Source organism: Cricetulus griseus, chromosome X, assembly GCF_003668045.3.
Source record: "Cricetulus griseus strain 17A/GY chromosome X, alternate assembly CriGri-PICRH-1.0, whole genome shotgun sequence".
Lineage (NCBI taxonomy): Eukaryota > Metazoa > Chordata > Mammalia > Rodentia > Cricetidae > Cricetulus > Cricetulus griseus.
The window spans coordinates 54,746,892-54,762,791 of record NC_048604.1 but is presented as its reverse complement, the minus strand read 5'-3'; positions in this window follow the sequence as shown (position 1 = coordinate 54,762,791).

Below are 15,900 nucleotides of genomic sequence, written 5' to 3'. Positions count from 1 at the left end.
TGGATTGCAGGTTGGTAATCCTTTGCTCTATGGCTAAAGTCCATATATGAGTGGATACATACCATCTTTGTCTTTTTGTGACTTGGTTACCTCACTGAGAAACTCAGAATGTTTTCTTGTAGTTCCATCCATTTGCCTGCAAACTTCAAGTTTCCATTGATTTTTTTTTTCTGTTGAGTAGTATTCCATTGTGTAAATATACCACATTTTCTCCATCCATTTTTCCCTTGAGGGTCTCTTTCTCTTCCTTTGAGACAGGGTTTCTCTCTGTTTTCAGTCTTGACTGTACTGAAACACACTTTGTAGAACAGGCTGGCCACAAATTCAATGAGATCTGCCTGTGTCTATCTACCTCCCTAATTTTGGGATTCGAATGTCTGACATCCAAATAGCTTGAATACAATTTTCCTTTTGGAGACTTCAGAGATCACATTAGGTCAGATTATTCCCTTTCTTTGTAATTTTTCCAGGTAGTTAACCCTTCTTCTTTAGATGCTTATTTGTTAAAGGGTCTTTAAATTCCTCAAGATGTTTCTATTTATTTTCTTGAAAAGACAAAACCAAAACCCTTCTCCAATGCTATCTTTAGGGATGTTTCTAATCTAATTTTTATCAATTTGATTGTTTTCTGAAAGTTTTGTTTTATCTTATAAAACACTTCTATCATCCACAGCAGTATATTTTGTTACAAAATGTGTTAGGTTTTAATTCCCCGAAAAGCTGTTTCCTCCAAGATGACAGGAAATGACTGAACTTAATCTGGGTGAGTTCTTTAGACATGCCCCTCAAGCTATTTCCCAAAGGAAAATGAATACCTTGGATATCCCTTGACCTACGTTCCTTTGTCCAATGCCTGCCTTTGGTACACCAGAAGGTAAGGGTGTTTTGTTTGGCTTATATTTAGAAAAGGAATTATTTCTGGAAATGTCCTGCTTACAAACTCTTTTCAAGTGACTTAGTCTGCCACAATTAAAACACCTCACATTTGGATTTTTCTTTAAAACTCTAGAAATCACCTCTCCTATCCATGTGTCATCATCATGGTAAAGAGGGACAATATGAATTGTATTTCAGCTCCAATCCTCCAAAGATGCTGATCTTGCCTTTAAATGCCCAATTATCCTCTTTCACTGTACATTAGAATTTTCAAAAGCCATAGCTTCAATTATTATTTTTTGGCTTAATAATCTTACATCATTCTATTTACTGCTGATGGCAGTATTTGTAATAAATTCATGAATGTTTCCTTTGGGCCTTGTATAACTTTTATAAATGATTCAATTTTCTCTCCTGCTTCTCCAATTCTTTCACAAGTAATCAAAGCTGCTGCATACCATAAAACTAAGAAGCGATCATCATATTAACACTGCCTTTATAAAGTAGCATACTCTTATTATCCAAGAATTTGATTTTGGGAGAGCTCTATAACTCCAACTTTAGCAATTTGTTCAATATTCTTAGCCTCTTCTCTGAATGAGGAAGTTAATTGTAATTGTGGTCCAGGTTCTAGGATTAGCTTTAATCAAATCTATCCAATCTAAAGGAATAATCTTATTACAATATGAATTCATCTTTATCATCTGCTTCACAAATGGTGAATACTTGTCATATGAGATTCCTTGAATTCCTCTAAATCTACCATTGACAGAGGAGGATTTCAAGTAACTCTTACAGAATCTATTCCATTTGGCACTTCCTGTAATTGTACTGGATATATTAAAGATGGTCCTTTTAAGACCCTAGAATGTTCCTTTTTAACTTTAAAATGCAATGCTGTATTTGTTTTCCCAATTAGTTTCTCTGGCTGGGTATAAATATCTCTATTATCTGCTTTCATAAGTTTTTCTAAGACCTGCATCTTAGCACTCATATCAACCAGTATTTTTAGACATAAACCAACAATTATCAAACCAACAACAAAGATTATCAAAATGATAATTAACAATTTGTCAATCCTGGTTAATTATCCCTTCATTTAAGTGTTCTGTTTTTAAACCATTCATTATATAATCATATGGAGACCCAATTCTTTCTATTTTAATAGTGTTTTCCATGTTTTTGGGTGGGACAAATCTTTTTTTAACTAATCCCTTCCTTTAACAATTTCCAATTGTCTCAGAAAATATGCCAAAAATATCAGTGAACTGTGAAGCATAATAGGACATCTGAAATAGAAAACTTGCTTGTGGCCATGATCTGAGAGAGTCATACTGAAGAGAAGGACTCTGGGAAAACCTCAAATGTCTCCCAAGTTTTGGTGGCAGCTGAAGACTCTTTAGAAAAGCTACAACCAACAAAATCCCACAGCTGCTCAAAGATTTGGGGAAGAAACAAACAAATCCTAGTTGGTTGGTCAACGACTCAGGAAGTACCCAGGAAGAAGTCCTGTCTGCAGCTCAGATTTTGCCTGGGATCCAGCCTCAAAATGGAATTTTTGTGAGTTTGTACTTTAATGTTGGGTTCCAATTGTGTCATGATAAATAAAATACCTAGAGATTGATATTGGTTCAAGCTTCAACATGAAGATCAGAGAAGCAAAGCAGAAGGGTCACAATATCTTACCTCTACCAAACTGAAATGGCAATCCTGTCTCCAAAATTCCTCAGAGGCAAAAGGCTCTGAATTCCTGTCTCCTCCTCCTTATATTTCTTTCTCTACCAAGCATGGATAGCCTCCTGTCTTCACCCTCTTAGTGCTGGGATTAAAGTTTGTGATCTCAGGTCCTGAGATCTCTTTGTGAACTGTTGTTTTTAGGACTGGATCAATTTAGTTTAGTCAGTGTGGCATGGTTCTAATAGAAATCCCTCTACCACTTAATCCTGAGTTCTGAGATTAAAGGTATGTGTTATGTAACTAGTATGGCTGATTTTCTATTTTGATCTCCAGTGGCTTTCATAAATCATAAGCAATATAGAGTATCAAGGAATAGATATTATTCCTTGATAATATCTACATACAAGTAACATTATACAAACACTAAGGGTTATATTTATGTATTTATGAATATATAAAAATATAGGAATACACACAAACACACACATTCCTGGAAACACAGAAAAAGATGATGCAATCTTGCAAAAGGCAATGAAACAAGGGTGGGCATAAGTGGGAGACTTTAGAGGGTAGATATTGAAGGAGGAAATTGTGTAAATATATTAAAATCTCAAAAATTAAAATAACATTAAACATAAATAAAAGCATGAATTTTGCTCTTCTTTTGTAACAATAAATCTTTCTGCCAAAAGATGCCAATCCCCACCACCATGTGTGCAATCTATGCCAGTGCCCCTGAGTTAGGGCCCCAATTAATCCACAGAGAGACTTGTATTAGGTACAGTGCTGCTTGGCCAATGACTACGATTCTCACCTGTTAGCTCAGTCTTAATTATCATAAATCTATATATTTTATAAGACTGATCTTATAGAGGATGCCTTTTGCTGGCGCCCTTTCTTGTCGGTGGCTCACATGACACTGCTGGAGGAAGCAAAGGGGAAAAGGGACACTTCCTGTTTCTCTTTGCTTAAATATAATTCTCCTTGCTATGTCACTTCCTGCCTGGATCACCCATTCTCTGCTACATTTCCCAGAATCCCCTTTGACTCCTAGTCTTGTCTAACTTGCTGTCTCATTGGCCAAACAGAATTTCATTTATCATCCAGTAAGACAAACGCACACACAGAAGCACTTCCCCCATCATTCTTTGCTTTCAGAAGGAAGTGAGATGTTTACATGAACGAACACAGTGAATATTGTTAAAATTATCATAAGAACAGATTATTGATATCTTGCTTGTACAAATAAAGCTTGTCTGAAGGTCAGATAATGGATCTTGTCACTAGCCAACCATAGATACAGTCAGGCTTTATTTGTGCAAGTAAGATATCAACACAGAAATAAAAGAAAATAGGAAATTTCTGTAGGCAAAGTTATCACAGAATATTTTTTGGGGGAAATAAATATTATTTTATTGGGATTCAATGAGTTTACAACTTAAGAGAAAAATATTTCTTTTTCATTCAGTGTCTATTTAGGAATATACAAAAACATAGCATGAGGAACTTATGTCGATATTTATGTATTTTTTAAAAAAATTAAAATATCACTGATATTACATTCAGATTGTACAGAAATCTTTTCCTAAATGTGAATAATATCTATAAATCCAAATTCTCCTTAGCTGATCTCTTTCATTAGTATAAAACAGTATAAAATAGTCTTACTCTTTTAACAGTATTACTGAAAACCAGATTGTCAAGTTTGTCACCTGCTAGTAGAATTCCCCATTAATTATGATTGAGCTAGCAAAACAAATCCTTAATTAGCTGTGTCCCTTAAGAGAAAAGTGCTTCATAAAAATTAATCTATTTTCTAAAAGTATCAATATTTAATTATGTTTTCTAGCACTAATTCACCTCTTCGTGTATTCAGTTGATATTTGAAAATTGTTGTTTATACTAAAATAACTTGAATTATTATTTGGAACATGCAGAATTATTGGAAGTAAATGTGCATCTAACTATTCAAAGCATAGAAATGTAGAAATAGTTCTATCTTTAGAAACAAAATTTGAAAAATCTCATAGGGAGTATATGGGTGTTATTAGCATTTATCTTTAAAAACAGATTAATCTCTAAATCAGTAATTAAATGTAACAAAACCAAAATAAGTATTCTGCAAGAAAAAAAAATAAGAGGTCAATCTAAAAACTCTTGTCCATCACAGAAAACAGGGAAGAAAAATTGCCCAAGCTTTTAAGTCTTTAAGAATAACTTCAAGGAGAATTGGCTTTCTCAGATAATGATGCAATGGTGATGTCCAGGGGGAACTGCATTCTCTTGGTCATCAAAATTACCAAAACAATTAGAGTGTTATGAGCTAATGCCTTATCATTTATGTAGGAGTATATGGATAATGAATGTAAAGTATATTCTATGCTTGATAGTCTTATTTCTTAGCAGGGTTTATAACACTATTCTGGCATTGTGAATGTGGTTGACAAAAGTCAATTTCCAGGAATCAGACTAAACTCTAGATATATTAACAGATGGTTCTGTGAACTTAAAGCAAAGAATACCAGATGCTAGCATAACCCTAAGAGAAACAAGAAAGCTATAGCATAAAAAGATCAATAATTATTATTAAATCATTTAATTATGGAAATGCTGGTTATAAACATTATGTATATGCTTACATATAAATTAATTATAACTTCCTGACAGCATAGTAATTTAATGAGATTAAAATGCATTCACAACTTGTTAATAGAATTTGGACAGAACTACAATATAGGAGAATAGAGCTAGTAGGAAGTTAATGCAATTCAATTTTCAAAGAAGATCATTGCCAATAATTCATTTTTCAAGTTGATTAATAATTTACAAAGACTATAAATATTCCTTTTAAAAGCATGATTTTAGAAATCCCATAATTTAAAAATGTCATAAGCTTATCAAGTAATTTAAAAGGAGAAATTCAAAGAAGGAAATATGAAAAGTTTGAATATATGAATCAAGGAAATAAAAGAGATATGATAAAATCTTATGTCATATTCATATGATAATAAATTTCCATATAATAAGTAAAATAATTTATGTGACAATTATCAAGTATATAGAATTTCCCAATTATCTACTATTTACAATTTTAATCCTATACAATTTAGAAATTGAAAGCTAAGAACAACTAAATGAGGCTCAATAAAATATGAGCACCTTTAAATTGACAAGAACACATACTACACATGATCTTAGCAAAAAGGCCAAGATCTAGGGGGGAGGAGAAAGTGAATTAGGAGATAGAGAAGGGGAGGAGGGGCAATGAGGACATGAGGAAGCAGGAAGTTTGAGTCAGGGGAAGAATAGAGTAGAGGAATAAAAAAGATACCATAATAGAGGGAGCCATTATAGGTTTAAAGAGAAATCTAGCAAGAGGGAAATGTCCAGAGATCTACAAAAATGACCCCAACTAAGAATCTAAGCAAAGTCGAGAGGCAACCTGAAATGCCCTTCCTTGACAATGAGATTGATGACTACTTATGTGCCATCTTAGAGCCTTCATCCAGTAGCTGATGGAAGTGGAAACAGAGACCCACAACTAAGCACTGAGCCAAACTCCTAGAATCCAGTTGTAGGAAGGGAGGAGTGATGAGCAAAGGGGTCAAGACCAGGCTGAGGAAAGCCACAGAAACAGCTGACCTGAAAGAAGGAGAGCTCATGAAAGCCAGACCACTGGCTCAATTTTTTGTCAATTTTCTAAAAAGCTTTCAGAGTCTAGGATGGTAGGAGTTAGATATATGGATCTACATTTGAGCATTAAGTGTTATTTTTATATTTTGACCAATTATGAATTTCATCATTAATCACTGCAAAAATGAAGCTTCTCTGGCAAGAGTTGAGGGCTGCACTAATCTATCAGCATAGAAAAAGAAGAAACATTTAGGATGTAATTTGACAACGTAAATGCTGTGCATCAACAGCATTTCCAATGTAAATTTCAACCTGATGCATCTTATCTTCATTGTCATGTGTTTGGAGCAGTCCTATAATACACAGCATGAAATCTCTTCCCTGAAGCATGGGGCACATTCATTTCAGTGCTACATCATGAAGGATCCAGTGCTGGGTAGGATCCATGAGGTTTCTTTTCCTACATTACCCTGTGGACAGTATCTTTTGGTACTATAAAAGCAAGCAAGCACCAAAATAGTATCATAGTAAGTTAGGGGTTGATTTTTCTATACCCTGCATCCAAAGTAAATAATGTGTTAAGCAACAGATATTTGTCATCTACTTATTGTAGGTAACCATCAACAATGGTTAATAGCCTATCTTGCTTTGCTGGCACTGGAGTTTTCACTCATTAACAGTCATCTCCTGGAAGCAGCAGTGTGCACTAATGCAGGACAATTATGCTCAAATTCCATTTAAATTTGTATGTTAAATATGTTATAAATAGTTTATATAATTTTAATAATTTGCTGTGGTCAAATAGATTATTTATGGCCAGGTGGTGTTGGCGCACCCCTTTAATCCCAGCACTCTGGAGGCAGAGGCAGGTGGATCTCTGTGAGTTCGAGACCAGCCTGGTCTACAAGAGCTAGTTCCAGGACAGCTTCCAAAGCCACAGAGAAACCCTGTCTCAAAAAACCAAAAATAAAATAGATTAGTTATGATTTATTAAAGCTTGTCTGAGAATTCAGATAGAAAAACTAGGCACAAACCATAGAGGTCAGGCAATGGTGATTCTCAACTTTGATCCCACACACCATAAGAACAAGCCATATAACCAAGCAGTGATCACAAACACCATTAATACTAGGACTTGTGAGACAGGCAAATGGATCTCTCTTAGTTCAAGGCCACCACGGCCTACATACAAGTAAAGGGTAAGAGAGCTCAGACCTTTTAACCTAGTACTTGGGATCACATGCCTTTAATGCCAGCACTAGGGAGGGGGAGATAGGATTGATATGGGTGACTAGAGAAAGAAATATTAGGAGGGGAAAATAGGAACTTGGAGATTTTACTGCTGAGGATTCATGGAGACAGTATTACTATTCCCGTTTTGGTACAGGTAAGATATAGGGGCTGGCTACTTTGCTTATTGAAGCTCAGCTTGAACGTCAATATCTGTCTACAGGTTTTTAATTTTAGTGTTATAAATTGGTGCCCAATGTCAAAGTATGAATTCACAAAAATGCCACCTTGAGGCCACCGGCCTAGGACCAAGCCTGAGATGTAGACAGGACTCCCACCTGAGTACCTCCTGCCTGAGTTCCTGCTAGGTTTTCTTTGGTTTTCTCCTCAAATATTTGAGCAAGTGTGGGAATGTTTGGTTGTATCTATTCTAAAAATTCTTCATCTGCTACCCAAACTCAGGAGGCTTTCAGCCTTTCCCTACTCAGGGTGACATTCTCAGTGACAGACACAAGCTAGTTCTCTGATTCAAAGAGGCCATCCAAAGTAGCATCTATAGGAGGTAAAAGTTCAACTTTTATGGACTATAACTTTATCTCATGTAAAACACAGCAAGAAATAGCTTGGATGTATAAGGCCACAGGAACAGAGAATATTAAAGCAATATATTGCTAATATTTTAATGAATTTACGGGAACATGATATTTTACAGCAATGGAATAGGTAGATAAACATTCCCCTAAAATTAGAAACAAACCATAAATTAACATATTCTGCAGGAAAATTCATAAGAAGACATTATAAAGAACACTCATCAACAATTCAGGCTATATAAGATCAGTACACAACAGCTGCTAATTTTTCAAGGACACCAACAACCCTTCTTTAAAAATGGCTTAAAGACAAACCTGTATTGGTTGCACAATGGCCTTTAACAAGAGAGAAGCTGCAGGCTTCAAAAAGTTGGTACTGGAGCAATAAAATGCTCAACATGTTGAAGAATCAGCCAGCTATTGAAATTCTCCTGTATTTGTTATTAAAAAGAAATCAAGAAAATGATCATCGGTAACAGATTTAAGAGATATTAATAAGGTGATAAAATCAATGGGCTCTCTACAATCTGGAATCCCTTTGCCTTCACTATTCTCTAAAAGATTGTGTCTTATAGTTATTGATTTTAAAGACTGTTTCTTTAGTATACCATTATAAGAAAACCACAGAGAAAAATTGCCTTCACAATCCCTACTTATAAAAATTCTAATTCTGCTAAGAGTTATCAAGAAAGATCTTCACACAGGGAAGATTAAATAGCTGCAACTTGTTCCAGTATTTTTTCTTTATTTATTTTCCCCCTTTTTTATTAGAAAGAAAATTATTTTACATGTCAATCCCAGGTCCCTCTACCTCCAATCCATCCTACCCTGCCAGCAACTAATGCCCTACCTATCCCATACACTTTCTATTCCCCAGGGAGGGTGAGGCCTTCCATAGCGGGTCTTTGAAGTATGTCATATTCTTTGGGATAGGGCCTAGGCCAAAACCCTTGTGTCTAGGCACAGTGAGTATATCTCCTTGTGGGATGGGCTCCTAAAGTCCATTCCTATGGTAGCGATAAGTCTGATCCACTACAAGAGGCCCCATAGATTTCCAAGGTCTCCTTCCTGACACTCACATTCAAGGGGTCTGGATCAATCCCATGCTGGTTTCCCAGGTATCACTCTGGGGGCCAAGAGTTCTTGCTTGTTCAGCTCAGCTGTTTCTGTGGGTTTCACTAGCATGGTCTTGACCCCTTTGCTCATCACTCCTCCTTCTCTGCAACTGGATTCCAGTTAATTTCAAGGTTCGCCTGTGGCTGTCTTCTTCTACTTCCACCATCTGCCTGATGAAGGTTATAGGAAGGCATATGAATTAGTCACCAATCTCATTATCAGTGGAGGGCATTTAAGGTAGCCTCTCCTCTGTTGATTAGATTGTTAGTTGGTGTCATCTTTGTAGCTCTCCAGACATTTCTCTAGTGCCTGATTTTTCTTTGAACTTATAATGTCTCCCTCTATTATATTAACTCTTATCTTGTTCTCTTCTGTTCTTCCCCCAAGTCAACCTTGCTGTTGCATCATGTCTTCCTCACCCCTCCTCTCCTCCCCTTCTCATTCTCCTAGTTCACTCTCACCTCCCACCATCCTCCCAATTTGCTCAAGAGATCTTGTCCCTTTGCCCTCCTCCAGGGGGGCATGTATATCTCTCTTAGGTTCTTCCTTGTTTACCAGCCTCTCCATCAGCCTGTGCTGCAGGCTGGCAATTCTTAACTCTATGTCTGAAATTCACATATGAGTGAGTACTTACAATGCCTGTCTTTTTGTGACTGGGTTATCTCACTCAGAATGGTTTCTTCTAGTTCCATCCATTTGCCTGCAAATTTCAATACTCTATTGTTTTTTTTTTCTGCTGAGTAGTACTCCATTGTGTAAATGTACCACATTTCCTCTACCCATTCTTCAGTTGAGGGGCATCTAATTTGCTTCCAGGTTCTGACTATTACAAATGATGTTGCTATGAACATGGTTGAGCAGATGTCCTTGTTATATGAATGTGCTTCTTTTGGGTATATGCCTAGGAGTGGAATTGCTGGATCTTGTGGTAGACTGATTCCCATTTTCCTGAGGAATCTCCATACAGATTTCCAAAGTGGCTGTACGAGTTGGCACTCCCACCAGCAGTAGAGGAATGTTCCCCTTTCTCCACAATCTCTCCAGCATAAACTGTCATTGGTGTTACTGATTTTAGACAGATGTAAGATGGTATCTCAGATTTGATTTTATTTGCAATTCCCTGATGGCTAAGGATGTTGATGACATTCTTATGTGTCTTTCAGCCATTTTAGATTCCTCTATTGAGAACTGTTTATTTAGTTCTGTACTCCACAATTTAATTGGATGGTTTGGTGATTTGGTGGCTAGCTTCTTGAGTTTTTGTGAAGTTTGGAGATCATCTCTCTGTTGGATGTGGGGATGGTGTTTTGCCTTGTTGGCTGTGTCCTTTGCCTTAGAGAAGATTCTCAGTTTCAGGAGATCCCATTTATTAATTGTGGATCTCAGTGTCTGAGAAACTGGTGTTATGTTCAGGAAGAAGTCTCCTGTACCAATTTGTTAAAGGGTATTTCCTACTTTCCCTTCTAATAAGTTCAGTGTGGCTGGGTTTATGTTGAGGTCTTTGAACCAATTGGACTTAAGTTTATTGCATGGCAATAGATATGGATCTATCTTCAGTGTTCTACAAGCCAGCATCCAGTTATGCCAGCACCATTTGTTGAATATGCTTTCTTGATTGCATTGTATAGCTTTAGCTTCTTTGTCAAAATTCAGGTGTTTGTTGGTGTGTGGGTTAATATCAGGATTTACAACTCAATTCCATTGGTCTACCTGTCTATTTTTGTGCCAATACCAAGCTGTTTTCAGGACTATAGCTCTATAATAGTGCTTGAATCAGAGGTGGTGATGCCTCCAGAATATCCTTTATTGTACAGGGTTTTTGTTTGGCTAGTCTGGGTCTTTTGTTTCTCCATATAAAATTGAAAATTGTTCTTTCAAAGTCTGTAAATTATTGTGTTGGGATTTTGTTGGGGATTGCATTGAATCTTTTGGCAAAATTGCCATTTTTACTATGTTGATCCTACCTGTCCAAGAAAATGGGAGATCTTTTCGTTTTCTGGTATCTTCTTTAAATTCTTTCCTTAAAGACTCAAATTTCTTAAGATAAAGGTCTTTCACTTTTTTGGCTAGTGTTACTCCAAGGTATTTTATGTTGTTTGTGGCAATTGTAAAGGGTAATGTTTCTTTGATTTCTTTCTCCATCAATGTGTCATCGGTATATAGTAGGGCTACAGATTTTTTGAGCTAATCTTGCATCCTGCCACTTTGCTGAAGGTGTTTATCAGCTGTAGGAATTTTCTGGTAGTTTTTTGGATCACTTATGTCGACTATCATATCATCTGCAAATAGTGAAAGTTTTACTTCTTCCTTTCCAATTTGTTATCAACTTGATCTCTTTTTGTTGTCTTATTACTTTAGCTAGAATTTCAAGGACAATACTGAAGAGGTATGGAAAAAGCAGACAGCCTTTTCTTTTCTCTGATTTTAGAGGAATAGCTTTGAGTTTCTCTCCATTTCACTTGATGTTGGCTGTCAGCTTGCTGTATATTGCTTTTATCATGTTTAATTATGTTCCTGCTATTCCTGATCTCTCCAAGACCTTTATTATGAATGGGTGTTGGATTTTGTCAAAGGCTTTTTTGGCATCTAGTGAGTTGATCATGTGGCTTTTCTTCTTAAGTTGGTGTAAATTGGCCCAATTGGTACATCATATTTCTAACAGGATAAAATTTCGTAAATATTTCCCCATGTTTGTTTCTTATTCTCCCTACATAAATATAATGCAAATGGTCTTCTTAAGTTCAATTAAAGTTTAAAGCTGGTTTTTGAGCTGGAATATGGCTTACCCCATCTCTAAACACATGCATGATTGTTAAAGAAAAATCAAAAATCTCTTTCTCATGTTAGGAGTACCATTTGATATGGAACATAAGAAAAATATTGAAGGACTATATTATTGACAATAATCTCACAATCCTTTCATTTTATAATTTTTCATAAAGATTTATAAGATGTATTATGTATGAGTTTTAAACTTTTTCATATTAATGGTCATATAGAGTACCATTCTAGAAAAAAAAAGTTTTCATCTACCTTCCTTTACCTGACTTTAGTTTTGAGTCTCTAACAATTTTTTTTTTTTACATTGAACCATGACCATGCTTAACAGTGTATTTTGAAGTCACCAAAAGTTGGATGAGGACCCAGAATACAATTTCTCCAGGACAATTACAATACCATTAAGATGAACAGTACCAACTAAAGAATGAAATTGGACTACAAACTTCTCAGAAAATTTTCAAGTTTGCCAGCTGAGATGATCCAGCCTCACAGACACTGATCATAATAATTTTGAGTCAGCTAGCTGCGGTGATCCAGCCTCACATAAAACACTGGCCAGAACATACAACAAGTCCTGCACTTTCCCATTATGTAGAGACTGGACAACAAATGATACCTCTTGACTGTTAATCCAATTTTTTTTTCTTTTCAGGATTCCCTTAAGATTCTGTCACTCCCTGAGAGCAGGAATTAAATTTAAAAACAGTATAACCACATTATTAAGAGGTGCTGTTGGTAGTTTTTGGTCATTCACTGGGCTATAGATATTTGCCATTGTTTATTTGGATTGGTTACAAGTTGTTATTGGTAACAATCAGGGGAAAAGCTAAATAAATGAGATTAGATTAAAGATTTTGATTTGGCAAAAGGAGGTACAGATATGATAGCATAAAATGTTAGACTAATCTACTCTGAAAAGAAAAAAAAGGGGGAATATAGTTATGATGAGATGAAAGGCAGATTATTGAATCTACTTTAAAAAATAACTACTAGTTTTAAATATTTTACATTGTATTGGGCTTTTTTATATTGCATACTAATACTGTGTATTGATACAAATGTGAAATTAGTAGTTTAAAACATACTGTACTTTCATTTGTAATCTTGTTCATTGAATTATACCTATACAGCTCTTTAACAATGTAATGCAAATTTCTATTCCTTTATAGTTATTATAACTATTATAGGATGATAAGGAAATATAGGTAAGTAGTAAACCATTAGAAACTTGAAGTCATATTAGGTAATGTTTTCAAGATCAAACAGAGATATACTTAAGATAAACAGGTCATCTTCAAACACTTCCAAGGTCTACACAATATGGCATTTAAAAGGTTTTAATAACATAGGTTCTTTTTCATGACAATGAGACTTGTCTGCTCCTGGCAACACCAATGTACTTCAGAGAAGATGAGCATCAAAGGATCTACAGAGATGAATACTCTCTCTCTGGCATTTAGTTAGTTTGTATAATGGCATGTCTATCTTCTTGATTTTCACAAAAATGAACTCTTCGTTTCATTTATTCTTCATATTTTTCTCCATTTTTTCAATTTTATTGATTTCAGCCACATGAATTTGCTTTTGTTGTTGTTGATGTTTTTGTTTAGAGATTTTCTGGTGTTGTGTTGAGTTTCTGGTGTTGCTAGTATGAGATTTCTCCAAATATCTTCATGTAGGCATTTATTTCTATGAACTCTCCTCTTAGCAATGGTGTCATAGTATCCTGTAAGTTTATGTGTGTTGTGCATTCGTTTTCATTGAATTATAAGAAGTCTTTAATTTCTTTATTTCTTCATTCATCCAGTAGTGATTCACGTGAGCATTGTTCAATTTCCATGAGTCATTAAGCTTTCTGTAGCTTGTGCTATTGTTGAACTCTAACTTTAACCCATGGTGATATGCTAAGATACAGGGGGTTATTTAATTTTATTTCACTGGATCTCTTGGGATTTGCTTTGTGACCGAGTATGTGGTCAATTTTAGAGAAGGATACATGAGTAGCAGAGGTGTATTCTTCTTTGTTTGAGGTAAATGTTCTGTAGATGTCTGTTAAGTTCATTGGATTACTAACATCTATTATTTCCCTTATATTCGGTTAAGTATCTCTCTTGCATTAGCGAGAGTGGAGTGTTGAGGCCTCCTACTATTGATGTGTGGGGATTAATTTGTGATTTAAGCTTTAGTAATGTTTCTTTTACAAATGTGGGTGCCCATGTATTTGGGGCAGAAATGTTCAGAATTGAGATTTCATCTTGATGGATTTTTCCTAGATTGAATATGAAATGTCTTTCTCATCTCTTTTGAATAATTTGAGTTTGAAGAATATTTTGTTCAATACCAAGATAGCTACACCAACTTGCTTCTTATGTCCATTTGATTGGAAAATATTTTCCTAACTCTTTACTCTGAGGTAGTGTTTATCTTTGGATTTGAGATATATTTCTTGTATGCACCAGAAGGATGGATCCTGTTTTGTTTTGTTTTCCATTCTGTTACAATGTGTCTTTTTATTGGTGAATTGAGACCATTCATATTAAAAGGTAGCAATGACCAGTGATTGGTAAGTTCTGTTACTTTTTGTTTTTGGTGGTGGTGCTAATTGTGTGTGTGTGTGTGTGTGTGTGTGTGTGTGTGTGTGTGTGTGTGTGTGTGTGTATGTGTGTGTGGAATTTGTATTATTCCATTCTTTGGGGTGTGCTCTTGTGAGATTATCTATTGCCAGTATTTTCCTGGGTGTACCTAACCTCCTTGGTCCTGGGTTTCTTTCTAATACTTTCTGAATTGCTTAATTTGTGGATAGGTATTGTTTAAATCTGGTTTTGGCATGAAATATCTTGTTTGCCTCATCAATGGTGATTAAAAGTTTTGATGGATTTAGAAGTCTTGGCATCTACAGTTTCTTAGTGTCTGCAAAATGTCTATCCAGTACCTTATGGATTTTAGAGTTTCAAGTAAAGAGTCAGGTGTAATTCTGATAGTTCTGCCTGTATATATTACTTGGCATTTTCCCTTGCAGATCTTAATAGTATTTCATTTTTCATTTTAGAAACAATCTTATTTTACATATCAATCCCAGTTCCTTCTCCCTCCCATCCTTCCATGACCCCCACTGACCTCCCCACAACCCAGTCCCACCCACTCCCCAAGGATAGTGAGCCCTTCCACTGGGTATCATCAAATTCTGTCACATCATTTGCAGGAGGGCCTAGGACCAATTTTGTGTATCTGGGCTACAATAGTATCCATCCATATGGAATGGGCTCCCAATGTCCGTTTGTGCACTAGGGATAAACACTGGCTCCACTGTTAGAGGTCCCATAGACTGTCCAGGCCTCCTAGCTAGCACCCACATTCAAAGGGCTTGGTTCGTTCCAACACTGGTTCCCCAGCTTTCCTCCTAGTGTCTCTGCACCCTCACTAGCTCAGGTCAACAGTTTCTATGGGTTTCTCCAGCATTTTCTTGTCTCATTTGCTTATCCCTCCACCCTCCATACAACTGGATTCAAAGAGTATTGCTCAGTGTTTAGCTTTGGATGCCTGCTTCTTCTTGATCAGCTACTGGATGATGGCTCTAGGATGGCAACCTAGTGTATTGAATATTATGTTGCAAGGGGACTTTTTTGACCAGTCTATTGGGTGTTCTGTAAGTTTCTTGTACATTTTTGGCCATGTCCTTCTTTAGGTTGATAATGTTCTTTATCATTTTTTTAAATATATTTTCTGTGCCTTTGCAAAGATGTCAGGAATTTTTAGAAATAAGACTTTCTTTTGCCTATGGATGTATTTCCTCTATCGCATCTTAAACCCCTGAGATTTTCTTTTCAATCTATTGTATTCTGTTGGTTACACTTGCACCTGTAGTTCCAGTTTGCTTACCCAGATTTTCCATTTCAAATATTCTCTTATTTTGTGTTTTCTTCATAGCTTCAATTTCAGTTTTCAGGTTTTGAACAATTTCCTTCACCTGTTTGATTGATTTTCTTTTTTTGCT